This window comes from Callithrix jacchus, chromosome 12 (assembly GCF_049354715.1).
Source record: "Callithrix jacchus isolate 240 chromosome 12, calJac240_pri, whole genome shotgun sequence".
Taxonomy (NCBI): domain Eukaryota; kingdom Metazoa; phylum Chordata; class Mammalia; order Primates; family Cebidae; genus Callithrix; species Callithrix jacchus.
The window spans coordinates 70,738,330-70,753,350 of record NC_133513.1 but is presented as its reverse complement, the minus strand read 5'-3'; the positions used below and the strand labels follow the sequence as shown (position 1 = coordinate 70,753,350).

General features: G+C 44.2%; 1 protein-coding gene across 6 annotated transcripts in view; it reads right to left on the bottom strand.

Annotated features, from left to right (window-relative positions):
* SLC16A9 (solute carrier family 16 member 9) overlaps positions 1 to 13,038 on the bottom strand; it is a 53,699-nt gene extending 40,661 nt beyond the window's left edge. For 3 of the 6 annotated variants that reach the window (XM_078345928.1, XM_002756340.6, XM_035268366.3), the window contains exon 1: positions 12,142 to 12,246. The gene's annotated coding sequence lies outside the window, so the exon portion shown is untranslated. Of the gene's footprint in view, positions 1 to 11,784; positions 11,925 to 12,141; positions 12,247 to 12,924 lie in introns of those variants that run through there. The other 3 variants (XM_078345929.1, XM_009009897.5, XM_035268365.3) reach the window with 2 other exon arrangements.
* Between the last annotated feature and the right edge of the window lie 1,983 nt (positions 13,039 to 15,021).

Sequence of the window (15,021 nt, the reverse complement as noted above, 5' to 3'; positions counted from 1 at the left end):
GGTGCAGGAATGCCTAAATATCCTGAAAGAGGAACCTGAACAATGAGAACAAAACATAAATTCAGGGTTTCTGAGGTCAACATCAGCGACCTTGGGCTGCTTTAGGTACATATGGAAGAAGGAGACAACAGAAAACTACTTTAAGCAAGTCAACAATTTTTTCAATTACTGCCTAGCTTTCTTTAATTCCTTTTAGTTTTACCATCAAGATGGGGTAGATAGGAATAAGGCACATTTTTCTAGTGTCTGGTTCCAGAATGATAGGAACTGAGTAATGGTTACGATCAGAGGCTTTTTACACCAGGTTTGTATCTGAGTTCTGGTCCAGTCTGTGCTACTTAGCATGGGATTTTAAGTCAATTCGTTGTTGACTTTGAGCCTCAGTCTTCTCATCTGTAAACTAGGGTAAGAGTGGGTTGCAAATTTAAAGACCACTGCTAGGCATACAGTAAAAAACAAAACAAAAAAAAAAAAAAACTTAATAAATCTTAGCTACTACTTTCACAACCTTGAAGTTTTTTCTGGTATTGAAGAATCTGGAACTTAAGGGGTTTCTTATAATTTCATAGCCATTGTCTATGGATTAGTTACTGGTTGCCCCTGACTTCTAGAACAACCGGTTACTAGATCATTTAGAAATCTAGGGCTTTTAAAACTTCTAAATCTTTAGTTATTTCTTAATAACTAAAGAACACTTAAAGAAAACTTGACAAAAGAGCAGAATAATTAGATATTTTCAGGAGACCATCATTTTTTTCCTAAGCACACTGGACCATAAAGGAAGAACAAAGGACATTGCCTGCTCCTTCTTGATTTGCTGCATTTGACTCTGTCCCCACTGGTGGTAGTGATGCTATTAACCCCACACTTTGATGTGGCAGATCTCCAAAATCTGTTGGCTGCTTTCTGGCTAGAGAATGACCACAATTTCACCCTTGTGGCTTCAGAAAGAGGCTGGCAGCCGGAAGAGAGAAAAGTCTTGTTCTCTTTCCCATCGTCCCAAATAGCCAAGCACGGGTTCAACCACCCAAAATGCCACCCTTCTGCTCCGCAGCAGCCAAGGAAAGACCTGGGAGGAGCAGCTCCAAGAATCTCTGGGCAGGCAGTGCCCAAATGCTTGCGCCAACTCTTTCTGTCTAAGCCACACTTAGCAGATGACAAAAGTCAGCACTTTATCTCTTAAGCACTGCATAGTCAAGTTTATTTTTGCATTTTTCATACCCCAGTGTTTCGCTCTTTCACCAGTTCTGCTTTTTCCACAGCCCCCAACAGAACAGGCATGGAGTTGGCAGGAAAACCCCTGAGAAATTCTAACAAGATAATGGTGTGGAAGATGATAATTATAAGGCTGTCAGGATAATGACTGTCACCTATTAATTTGCTCAAATTAGCAAAACCACCTCTCAGTGTGGGAAAGGAGAGAGGCAGTGATCATTTGGTAAAGGTATTATGTGGTTCACAGGAATGGCTGGTTGAATTTTCACTTCTCTGTGTTTTCAACACCTACAGTCTCATACAAGTAACACACAGATACTTACATCTATGAGTACATGAGGACATCTACTCTAGAAAATTTCACATAAGGAATAAGCATGCTGGCTGGAGTCCTGGATAATCTGAGCATACATCGCAGCTCTGGTACCAGCCAAGAATGTGACCTTGCACAAGTTACTTAATTAGCTCTGCACCTCTCTTTCTTCATCTGAAAAGTGAGGGGACTGATAGTGTTTACCTCATCAGATTGTGGTCATAATTAAATGAGTTAACTTATGTAAAGCACTTAGCACAGTACCTGGCACATAGTAATCTCAACATAAAGTATCACTATTTTTTTTATCCCTTTAGACATAATTGGTAGTCACAAGAAGTTGTTTTTTATCCTCACATAGCTTCCCCCAAAATCTTTAAGGTACTGTCCCTATAAAGACTTCTGGCCAGAACATCCTTGACTCACCTCCTTTCCTCCCACAATAGCACATCTTCTGTTAGACACTTCATTCTAGGTTCTCATTATTTCAGATTCAACTGAACTGAAAACACACACACACACACACACACACACACACACACTAGGACCACATCTCTCCCCCTCACCCAAAAATAATAATGGGACATGGAAATGGCATTTTTCAACATCTCTCAGAATAATTTCCTGACAGAAAGAAAAGTCAGCAAATGGGAAGAAGGAAGTCTTAGTGAGGAAAGCCCAGAATGGCAACTATAGGCTGCTCTGAGATCATGAAAAGCCCCCAGGTCACTGACAGCCAAAAAAAGACAAAACCAAGAGGCATTGAAGTCCAAACAAGGTTTGCTTTCATTTCCTTTCTTGCTGTCTCTTCCTTCCTTCCCTCCCTCTTTCATTCTTTCCTTTCCTCCACAAATCAGGAAACCACATAGCTGGCTAGCACCCCCTTTCCAGATGTTGCAGCATAGTTTTTAGGGTACCTGTTGGTAGAATGAAAGTTGACAAATGGCTGACTTTGTCTCTTAAGCACTGCACAGTCAAGTTTATCTCTGTATTCTTCATACCCCAGTTTACTGCTCTTTCCCCAGTTCAGAGACCTCTTCCTTATCCCAAAGACTCCTAGGACATCTCTTTCCAAACTAGTTTTCAAAAAAAGGTGGTAATTCAATGTGCACCAAAAAGCAAATGAAGAACCCCATTTTGTTTGTATCTCACATGAGCATGTTTCTAGTAACCATCCACGCACATGCCAAAACCTGCAGGGGATTTCAAACCTGGCTATGAAGCTCTAGGTACCATGGCATAGAGTAACTATTTAGTAAGTGTTAGATCTTATTACTGTAGTTGCATATTTCAAAGGTTTTCTTAGGAAAACATGAAAGAGTACTCTCCCTACCTCTGCTTCCTCACCTTCTCATCATTCCTCTGCTCAGTGATTTCTGGCTTCTGATGCATCCAAACAAGAAAAAGTGTTTTTACTATGGCATTCCCCGCCTCCTTACTGTTCTTCAGCACAGCCTCCTCATTCTTGACACTGTTTACTTACGTTTTTACAACCCCCTGCCCCCTAGGCTTTTGTGAGTTCACTCCCATATGACTCTCCCAGTTCTCTCTAGCGCCACCAAGTGATCATAGATTCTCAAGCAGGAAGTCTGAAGTCTCCAGGTCTCTTCAGAACTCCAAATCCACATTTCTAACCAAATTTTCACCATTTCCCATGTCAAAAACTCAACTGGATGTGCTCAGGCCCCTCAACTCAGTCCTTAAATTCTCTTCCTGAATTTTATCTGGAAAAGTATCATGACCATACTTCCATTTTGCCCAAGTGCAAAGCCTCCAGTTCATGGCATTCCCTTTAGACATAATTGGTAGTCACAAGAAGTTGTTTTTTATCCTCACATAGCTTCCCCCAAAATCTTTAAGGTACTGTCCCTATAAAGACTTCTGGCCAGAACATCCTCGACTCACCTCCTTTCCTCCCACAATAGCACATCTTCTGTTAGACACTTCATTCTAGGTTCTCATTATTTCAGATTCAACTGAACTGAAAACACACACACACACACACACACACACACACACACACACACACACTAGTACCACATCTCTCCCCCTCACCCAAAAATAATAATGGGACATGGAAATGGCATTTTCCATGGAGAAAGGCCTTCAGCTGCCTTCAGCTACAGACGGGAACTGAAGAGTGAGAGCTCCTACTTGAATCCCAATTCCTCGTCTCTAGCATGCCAGGGTCCAGCAAAGAGTTCTGCAATCAGACTCTTCTCTCCATCTTGTCTGCAAATGCCTGGGCCGACACGGTACCCATGGCTGAATTCCTCAGCTTACACTCTCTCCTTGCTGCAGTGCATCTGCTGAGCTGCTGCCAGAGCCGTCTTCCTAAACCGTGGCTCTCTGGTCATCTCAATTCTGCTTCCAATTTTTCAAACCCTTCCATGGTTCCTTATCACCCACAATTTAGCAGAGCACACGTTTTTATTTCATGTATTATAAAAGGACACTAAGAAACCAATGACGATCATTCTTGCCCTCAGGAAGTTTACAGTCATCCATCACTAAAACTTTCATGTTATTCAAAAATTATAAACAAAAATGAAAACGTTGGTTTTATAAAACCACAATTTGTCCATATGACATTAGATATCCAGATCTTTAAATAACTAGCCAGTTACCTGATTCTTTCTTCTAAAAGTCTGTAATGCTAGAATGTCCCACAAATCTGTGCCCCCAACACACAGCTCACAACTCAGCATTTTAGCTATGCTCCCTCCCTTGTCCAAGCTCTCACTCTTCAGTTCCCGTCTGTAGCTGGAGGCAGCTGAAGGCCTTTCTCCAATTCCTACTCTTCCTTCAAGACTGAACCCAAATGTTTCCTTCATCTTGATGTCATCTGTGAAACTCTACATCTGTCATTCCTCCTCCAATGCCTCACACCAATTTAGGTATCCCTGCTATAACATTTATTACAATGGATTGTTATTCATTTAGGGACGATCCCACAAATCTATCCCATATGCCTAGCACTGAGAATTATGATTGGCACATAGCGAACACTCAACAAATCTGTATGAAATGAATGAATGACTGCATAGAAAACCTAAATTTACTTACCTAAATCCTAATTCAAATGATTAATCAAATATCTTTCATTCAACAAAATGAATTGAGTGCATTTAGAAGGTATTGTGGGGTGAAGGAGATGTGGCCCCTTCCTCTGGAGCTTAAAGTGTTTCCACTATTGAATCTGAAAAGCTAGCCAAATACATGTGTAAACAATTTAAAATGTAAATTTTTTATCAATATAACATCAGATGACATGGCTGTAATGATCAAATAATTACCTGCTTCTTTCAGATTCTGTTTTAAATGTCAAACATTCAGTGACGGCTAATATACTTTCTGATGTGAAAGGGTGAGGATTGACTCATTACTGGGACTAGGACAAGGGCAAATCATGGCTCACCACTGTCATTCAGAGCCTCCTGTTTGTCCTCTGTAGGTCAGCTCAGTCACAGTAAGGTATGTGGTTTCTCTGAACACGTCATTCTTGTTTCATGCACTCAGATGCCTCCTTCCCATTGTCAACATCTGCTCTGAACTTTAAGTTAAAGTCAGGCCCACTTGTTTGTAGAATAGCTCATTGACATAAAGCAAATACTACATGCCAGCCAGTCAAATCCAAAAACCTCAGCTTTAAAAACACACTTGTATTACAGAATTTCACTGTAAATCCATTCGCTATATTTATCTTTTTGTTTTTTAGGTCCATATAAATATGCTTTTAAGAAAAATCTAAATTGCCATATTAACTTAACTTATAAAAGCCAAACCTGGGGATGTCCGCTGTGGCTCACACCTATAATCCCAGCACTTTGGGAGACTGAGGGGGGTGGATCATGAGGTCAGAAGTTTGAGACCAGTCTGGCCAACATGGTGAAACCCCATATCTACTAAAAATATAAAAATTAGCCAGGTGTGGTGGCTGGCGCCTGTAATCTCAGGTTCAAGAATCACTTGAACCTGAGAGATGGAGGCTGCAGTGAGCTGAGACCACATCATTGAACTCCAGCCTGGGCCACAGAGAAAGACTCCGTCTCAAAAAAAAAAAAACCCAAACCTTTAACTTGTTCCAAGTACATCCCCAGATAGCTCTGTTAAGGAAGAGGGACAGAATACATGGAGAAATATTGCCAGGGTAAAGACAATGAAGATTTCTTTGTTTCAACACCATAAGTCAAGCCTGTAAATACCCCTCATCCAAGTGGAAACCAATATTGATTCTTTAACATTGAGATGGAAAGGCAGAACAGGAAGTAAACTATTCAGAGAAGCAGCTCTAAATCTTGGAATTAAATCACACTAATTGTTCCTGAAAGGGACAATAAACACAGGTAATTAACTTTTGGGGCCTCTGGTTTTTTTTTGTTTTGTTTTGTTTTTTCTTTTCTTTTCTTATGTGCTTCTTCAGAGGTATTGTTTTTGGTTTTTTGTTTTTTGTTTTTGAGACAGGTTCTCTCTTTGTTGCCCAGGTTGGAGTGCAGTGATGCAATCACAGTTCACTTCAGCCTTGATCTCCCAAGCTCAAATGATCCTGCTACCTCAGCCTCCCAGATAGCTAGGACTACAGGCATATGCCACTATGACCAGCTAATTTTTTGTTTTTTGTAGAGTCAAAGTCTCACTATGATGCCCAAGCTGGTCTTAAACTCCTGGGCTGAAGCAATTTTCTTACCATAGCCTCCCGTGGCAGGAGTTCTCTGAATTTTATCAATAGTGTGGCCATTAAAAAAGGATATTTTTTTAAACTTCAAGGCCTTGCTGGGCACGGTGGCTCAAGCCTGTAATCCCAGAACTTTGGGAGGCCAAGGCGGGTGGATCACAAGGTCAAGAGATCAAGACCATCCTGGTCAACATGGTGAAATCCCGTCTCTACTAAAAATAAAAAAAAAATTAGCTGGGCATGGTGGCTCATGCTTGTAATCCCAGCTACTCAGGAGGCTGAGGCAGGAGAATTGCCTGAACCCAGGAGGTGGAGGTTGCAGTGAGCCAAGATCATGCCATTGCACCCCAGCCTGGGTAACAAGAGCGAAACTTCGTCTCAAAAAAAAAAACAAACAACTTCAAGGCCTTGTAGTTATTTCATAGTCTAGCATTTGCCAAAGAGCTCCTCCAAAGCTGTCATAATTTGGATACAGGGAGTACTACCATATGTTTTAGCAAAAGGGGAAGAAATGGGTTATATAGGAAGTCTGAAGCCAGAAGGAACTTTGGAAACTTTGGCACCACTCAGGCCAAATCTGGTCTCTTGATGTGTTGTTTGGAAGACCCAATGTTTTTGGTTTTATTTTTAGCAAATTTGAACAAATTGCTGATGTTTTAACACTAGAAGATTTCACATAAAAATCTGAATTTCAGGATTCTTTCAAAATATTGAAAGCTCTGATAACACCGGGCCCTCATTCTTACATAACAATTATCTGGAACTGAGTAAGTTTGCCTCTCACTGGATGAAGCATTTTCTCTCCAATCCTTCCACTCCCTACTGCCTCCGTGACACAGGACCAAGGTTGCCTTGCATTTAGTTTCCCCTCTGCTATCCCCACATCTCCACACACCTGCTACCCAACCACTTTGCTCCCACCTTGCAACCACTATAGCCCCCAGTCTTCTTTGCTCATGTATGATGCCAGTCTCATCTGGATAAACCTTGTGAACTTGCCATCACTGATCTTATTCAATCCTTCACTCTACCCATGAGGAAACTAAAGTTGAAAGACATCTGGCTAGGGGAGAGAACAGTTTCCGGATCCTTTACTCACCAAGCCAGTGAAGAGTCATCTATTTCTAAGTCCTACTCTCAAACTCAGAAGAGAAAATAGCAGGCTCTGTAAAACACTGAAAGTCTGAGAAAAGATGGGAAGGTCCAAATATTTAAAAAAATAAATACAAAAAAAGAGTTAAATATAGGCAGAGTGAGGGCCAGGCACAGAGATACATTGGTGTCGTCATCTCCCTGTGTCCCACACTGTTACCAGGGTCACTGTGCTCCCAGGCTCTTGTTCCAGCTTCTCTCTCCTCCACACAACCTTATCCTGCAGAGCTTGGCCTGAGAATAGTGTTCTGGTGAAGAAATTGATGATGACGTTAACAACACTGACGTGTTCTTTCAGTTAGCAAACGTTTTGCACGATTTATACATGATCACGTGAGGTCTGATCTGTTGTCTAAATGCATCCTTTTAGTATGCCATGTACAAAGTAGTATGTTTACTGACTAACTGATAGGAAGTACATTAAGATTTTAATCAACTACTTATTTTAGAAGGGAACTCATAAAACTGAAATTAAAGGCAAAAATAACGTTAAGGATGCTGACACTGTTTATATAAATATACCAATAATGTTCAATCACATTATAATTTCTTAGCATGACATGTCCTAGTCTCTATAATCTAGCCCCATCCCACCTCATTTAGCCTTATCTGTCCTAAATCCTACACTTCGGCTACTCCAACCTGCTTTGCTTCCTTTCAACACACCAGACTTCCCTGTCTCTGTGCTATTCTCTTGTTCCAGTAGGCCTCTTTTCCATCAAGGAAATCCTCTTCCTTCATCAAGTCCCAGCTAAATTGCTACACCCACCCCATAACTTTTCTTCATTCTTAACCTTGAATGAACCTCTCCTTTTCTGTGTCATTCAGTAGCACACAATTGATATTGCTACCATATGATTACATTTATACTATCTTGTAATATGGGGATATTTGTAAACACATCTATTTTTCTCACTAAACCTTTGGAGGCAGGGACCATGTGTTCTTTTTGTGAAATTGGTTTTTAGTTATAGTTCAATTTCATCATCCATAAGGACTACTTTAGTGTCTGCCAAGAACCTCCCAAAGAAAAGGCGAAGTAGCTCAAAATACATACATTTTTGCAATCATTAATTAAAATCGAAGTCATTAAGTGATACTTTCGTGGAAAGTCATGATGGAAAACAATATGGTGGTTCCTCAGAAAAATTAAAAATAGAACTACCATGTGGTCCAGCAACACCACTACATACCCAAAGGAAAGGAAAGTCTGATGTTGGAGAGATAGCTGCACCTTCATGCTCCTTGCAGCATCATTCACCACAGCCAAGATACGGAATCAACCTAAATGTCTATGAGTAGATGAATGGATAAAGAAAATGTGATACACACACACACACACACACACACACACTAGGAGACTAGGAGACTAATTTAGACTTTAAAAAGAAGGAAATTGGCCAGGCACGGTGGCTTACACCTTAATCCCAGCACTTTGGGAGGCGGAGGCAGGTGGATCACCTGAGGTCAGGAGTTCAAGACCAGCCTGGCCAATGTGGTGAAACCCCATCTCTATTAAAAACACAAAATATTAGCCGGCGTGGTGGTGCATGCCTGTAATGCCAGGTACTCAAGAGGCTGAGGCGCGAGAATCGCTTGAATCCAGGAGGTGAAGGTTGCAGTGAGCCATGATCACACCATTGCACTCCAGCCTGGGTGAAACTCTGTTTCCAGGTGCCTGTAATCTTAGCTACTTGGGAGGCTGAAGCAGGAGAATCACTTGAACCCAGGAGGTGAAGGTTGCAGTAAGCTGAGATTGCACCATTGCACTCCAGCCTGGGTGACAAAAGTGAAACAACATCTCATAAAAAAAAAAAAAAAAAAAAAGGAAAGAAAAGAAAAGAAAAGAAAGAAAGAAAAAGGAAATAGAGAGAGAGAAACTCCATCTCAAAAAAAAAAAAGGGAAATTGGTCAGGCACAGTGGCTCCATGCCTGTAATTCTGGCACTTTGGGATGCAGAGGCAAGGGAATCTCCTGAGCCCAGGACTTCAAGACCAGTTTGGGAAACATGGCAAAACCCCATCTCTACACAAACAAAAACAAAACACACACACACACACACACAGAAATTAACTAGGTGTGGTGGCACAGGAGGCTGAGGAGAAGATCACCTGAGCCTGGAAGTTGAGGCTGCAGTGAGAAGATTGAAAAGAAAGAGAAAGAAGAAAGAAACGAAAAGGAAAGATAGAAAGGAAGAAAGAAAGAAAGAAAGAAAGAAAGAGAAAGGAGAAAGAAACAAATGAAGGAAAGAAAAAAGAAAGGATGGAAAGAAACAAAGAAAATGAAAGAAAAAAGAAGAGAAAAGAGGAGGAAATCCTGTCATTTGTGACAACATGGGCAAACCTAAAGGACATTATGTAAGGTGAAATAAGACAGGCACAGAAAGACTTAAATCTAAAATGGTTAAATTCAAAGAAGTAAAGAATAGAACCCTGGTCACCAGTGACTAGGGTTGGGGTGAAGAGATGTTGATCAAAGGATACAAAATTTCAGTTAGGAGCAATAAGTTCAAGAGACCTATTTTGCAACATAATGACTATAGTTAATAACATTGTATTGTATTTTGAAAAACTGTTAAGATGGTAGATTTTATGTGTCCTCACCACACCAAAAAAAAAAAAAAAAAAGATAAAAATGCGAGGTAATGCATACATAATGTTAGTTGGGCCATTCTACAATGTATTGCTATTTCAAAATAATGTGTTGTGCATGATAAATGCACATAATTTTTATTATCTAATTCATTAATTAGGGGTTGGAAAGGTTGGAGTGAGGAAGTAAAACTTGAAAACATGACCACATCTGTCTAGTTGTCATCCTCTAGCTCCGTTGCATTGCCAGATCCACCCCAAAACACCATAATGTGTCCTGATAAAGATTCAGACACCAACCAATTCCCACCACCTTTTCAGACTCAGTCAGAAGCCAGAAAAGATTTCCTAATATCTTGATCCACTTCTGGTATCTTTGGCTCCTCTCAATGCTCATCCTATAGATATGAAGGATACCTGTATCCCACTCACCTACACACAAAAGAGAAGAAACCAAGAGGGATGTTCTTAGGGGATCAGTGGTGCTCAAAGTCTGAGTTTTTGCAAAATTGCAGGTTAAACTATTTTATTATCGAATTCCCACTTCCGAGGGCTTTTTTTGGGGTGTGGGAGCAGTACTGGTTTCTTGGAATGGTATGGGTATTAACAATAATATGGTTATTGCCGGTCGCGGTGGCTCAAGCCTGTAATCCCAGCACTTTGGGAGGCTGAGGCGGGCGGATCACCAGGTCAAGAGATCGAGACCATCCTGGCCAACATGGTGAAACCCCATCTCTACTAAAAATACAAAAATTAGCTGGGTGTGGTGGCGAGCGCCTGTATTCCCAGCTACTGGGGAAGCTGAGACAGGAGAATTGCTTGAACCCGGGAGGCGGAGGTTGCAGTGAGCAGAGATTGTGCCACTGCACTCCAGCCTGGCAACAGAGCGAGACTCTGTCTCAAAAAAAAAAAAAAATATATATATATATATATATGGTTTTTTATTTAATAAATTTACATATTTATTATTAATTATTGCAACAGGGAATAAAAAATGGCTTTACTGTGCATTTGGTCCTGGAAAGTGGAAGGGTTTTCCTATTAGAAATTTTAAAAGCGGCTATAATCATGCAACAAGTAAGCATGCTTTCTCTTCTGAATCTTCTCTGGCTTCCTCAGCCCTCTGCCTACACCTGCCTGAAGAATTTCTCAAAGCTGAACCCAACTTAAATATAAGAAACCGCCAGGACGTACCAATTTACAGAATTTGATGAAACAACCGAAAATCCTACTCTGGGGTGCAGGGAACAGGAGAATCCACCTTCAATATGAACTGTTATTCGGTTAATTCAATATTTTTAAGAACCACATCAAAATTGTAGCCTAGACAATTGATCAAAAATGTTATCTCGAATAATTTACTACATAAGTAACATACTTAGTGTAAATCCTGACTAAACTTCCGGAATAGTTTGCGTTGGATAGACACCCCAAAAATAAGGTAAAGCATTGATTTACTTTGGACGGCCAAGTTTGTTCGTGGTTATTAGCTCTCTGGAAAGCCTCTGGGCGCTGCTGAAGCCAGAGCCGGTTACCCAGGGCGAACCAAAGATGGGGCATTAAGCACCAAGTCCTCCTAAGTTCTGGCTCAGGGTCCAGAGGTGCGGGTGCCTCCTACTGCAGTGGCGAAGGCTGGGCTCCCGCGATCGCCCGGGGCCGCCGGGTGGTGCTGAACCTGGCGCCACGATGCAGAATCCACCCACTCCGCGCGCTGCGCTCCACATATGTCAAGAATACCCGGGGCGCCCCAATCCCAACCCTCCGGGGGCACCTGCTTACTCGCGTTCCGGACCAAGACAGCTGGAGACCGTTCGGTCCCCTGGGAAATAAAGGCCCACCTGGATTGCGTGCACCTCTCCCTGCTCTTCCACCAGCAACCCTAGAACCTCTCTCAGGAGTCCAGGGCAGGTCGTGGGGGAGGGGCACCGAACCATCCCAGGAACCCCTCTCTTTCAACTCCGTGCAAAATGCCGCCCTCAGATTCCCGGGGAAACTTGCCCACTTTGTAGAAGCACCCCATCAAAAAGGGGGTTGGCGAGGGGCGAGCGGGCGCGTCGCAGACACTCGAACCCCCAGGATACACCCCAGACAAAAACCCGGTTTCACGCTGCTCCACCGCCCCCTCCTACTGCTCCGAGTCGGAGTTACTTCTTGTCTCACCCTTAACACCCTCCCCGCAAGCTCCAACCCATTACCTGAGTCCCAGCCTCGGCGGGGCCTCCGGGGCTCAGCACGCGGCGCAGTGCCCAGGGCGGCCGGGCTGGTGGTGAGGTGGGACCGCAGCCGCCGCTCTCCCCTGCAACTCACTGGCGGCCGGGCGGCTATTTATCCCGGCCAGCCGCGGCCCTGGCTCCTGCCGGAGTATTGGACGATCGGTCCCGCTACGCGCCGACCCGGGAGCCGCCGCCCTCTGCCCCCACCGACCCCCGCTGCGGCGGCGGCCACATGGAGCGGGCGAGCCGGCCCCCTTCTCTGGGCTCCACCTTCTCTTTCTCCTCCTCCTCCTCCCCGGAGTTTTTCCTGTTGTCTTTTTCTCCCTTGTCTCTCTTTGCGGGGCACCCCGGCCAGTCTGAACCGGTTGTGACTGCGCGGGTGGCTGGGGGAAGGAGGAGGAGGAGGCGGAGGAGATGGAGGCGGAAAAGCGGGCTGTAGGGGCGCTGCGCCTGCTCCCGCGGCTCCCGGCCCGGCCAGGAGTAGGGAGGGCACTGCCCGAGTCGCGGCCCCGGCCTACCCGGCTTGGAGCCACCAAGGCCACCAGAGAGAGGTGGGCACCGCCGGCCAGGCGCCCTCTCGGTGCAAACACGCGCGCGTACCCAGGCACCGCTGTGCCCCCGCCACCCTCCGCGTGCCCGGGCGGAGCCCGCCAAGGACCGTGCGCTTTTGGGGGGAGCCGGGGTCTAGAAATGAATGCAAGTAGTCCTTGGTCTCCCAGGCTCCCGGGGCCGCCGGCGCCCTCCTGGCCGGGGCTGTATACCCACCTGGCAGTGATCCCGGAGAAACAGGCACCAGAACTTTGTGGAGTCGGTGCTCCTGGGAAGTGAGGAGTGAGGATGCCAAGTGCTATCCTTTGTGACAGCTCCGCGGAAAAGGATGGCGTCCCGTGGTGCACACACACACACACACACACACACACACACACACACAGGCTGCTTCTAAAGACATTCAGTCTGTCCCGCAGGTGAACTGCTCCAACAATACTACCATTGGCAATAGTATCTTTGGCTGAAAGGTAATGGGCTTGGGGGCGGAGATGGATGTCTGGGGTTTTTTGTGTGTGTGTTTGTTTTTGAGACGGAGTTTCGCTGTTGTTACCCAGACTGGAGTGCTATGGAACGATCTCGGCTCACCGCAACCTCCGCCTTCTGGGTTCAAGCAATTCTCCTGCCTCAGCCTCCCAAGTAGCTGGGACTACAGGCGCGCACCACCATGCCCAGCTAATTTTTGTATTTTTAGTAGAGACGGGGTTTTACCTTGTTGACCAGGATGGTCTCGATCTCTTGACCTCGTGATCCACCCGCCTCGGCCTCCCAAAGTGCTGGAATTATAGGCGTGAGCCACCATGCCCGGCGGATGTCTGTTTTATCCCTCAGGGTCACCGCAGCAGCTGGTGGCTGTGCATAGGCACCAGTGGTTCGCCAACCGTGGGTACCCTCCAAAGCGATACGCACTTTTTGTGTTCCTGTGTGTATGCATTTTTCTGGGAAGCCACACCATACTTTCTACTGGTTTCTCAAAGGGGACGGGGGCCACCCACCACCTTGATGAGAACTCCCTTTATACACTGAAAGTCACTGGTCCTGGCCTAGGCAAAGATTCTACACCTGGCAAAGGGCCGGTTTCAGAAGTAGGGATCAAGCTGCTGCACCTCCGTTTCCTTGTCTATGAAATTTCCAAGAATCTTGCCTGTATCATGGAGTCTGTGTGGATGAGAGCTTAAAAACCTGTGGAGCCTAGGCAGCCGTGTCACGTTTTCTTACAGTACAAACGTGGCGGAGGTTCCACCATTTTGGCCTTCATCATTCCTTTCTCTTCAATTTACTGACTATCCGGTTACAGGGAAGAGAATGACCAGTGCGAATCAATAGTATTTTGTTTTGTTCTAAGAGGGAAAAAGAGAAAAGGGGGAAAGTAACAGTGAGAATGAGAGCAAGGTGGGCCCAAGAATAAGTTCTGGGAGGAAAAATGGAGAAACTATACTGTCGACACCATAGAAAACTTACTTCTGAAGAGGGGAGGGGACATGGTAGGGGATTCTTAGGCTGTATTTTTTACCTGGTTTATGGTTACTCAAGTGCATTCTTTACATAGATAATTTGTGTTATTTTCTCTATATGTTGACCTATACACTGATAATTTGTATTCTTTTCTCTATGTTTCAATAAAAAATTTTTAAGTTTTTTTTTTTATTTTTGACACAAAGTCTTATTCTGTTACCCAGGTTGGAGTGCAGTGGCATGATCTCGGCTCACTGCAACTTCCACCACCCAAATTCAAGCGATTCTCTTGCCTCAGCCTCCTGAGTAGCTGGGATTACAGGCATGCTAAATTTTGTATTTTTAGTAGAGACGGGTTTTCACCATGTTGGCTTGGTCTTGAACTCCTGACCTCAAGTGATCCACCGCCTTGGACTCCCAAAGTGCTGAGATTACAGGCGTGAGCCACTGTACCCGGCCAATAAAATATATTTTTAGCAAGTCTGTCTTTGATTCAAATACTTCCTAAGCACCAGTGCACATGTTATCTTGATTGTTGCTCAAACCAGTCAATGTATATGAACTTGAAACCATGCCTGGAAAATATACTACATCCACCAACTGGCTTCTGAAATTGACATATCCCTGTTACCACTTGCACCAAGTTTTCCCAGATTTTTTTTGGAAGCACTTCCAAAAAAGTGCATTTTTTTATGGCCAGCACTTCCATTTCTACTCAGGCCAGCCCTCGCCTATCAATTAAGAACCAAAAATTAGCTGGTGCTCACACACGGAGTTGCTCCCAGCTTTAGATGGATGCAGGGCCAGGCTTCTAATGCAATGAATGAAGTGGCTAGAAGGGAGCTTGGAGGGCTCAGAGAG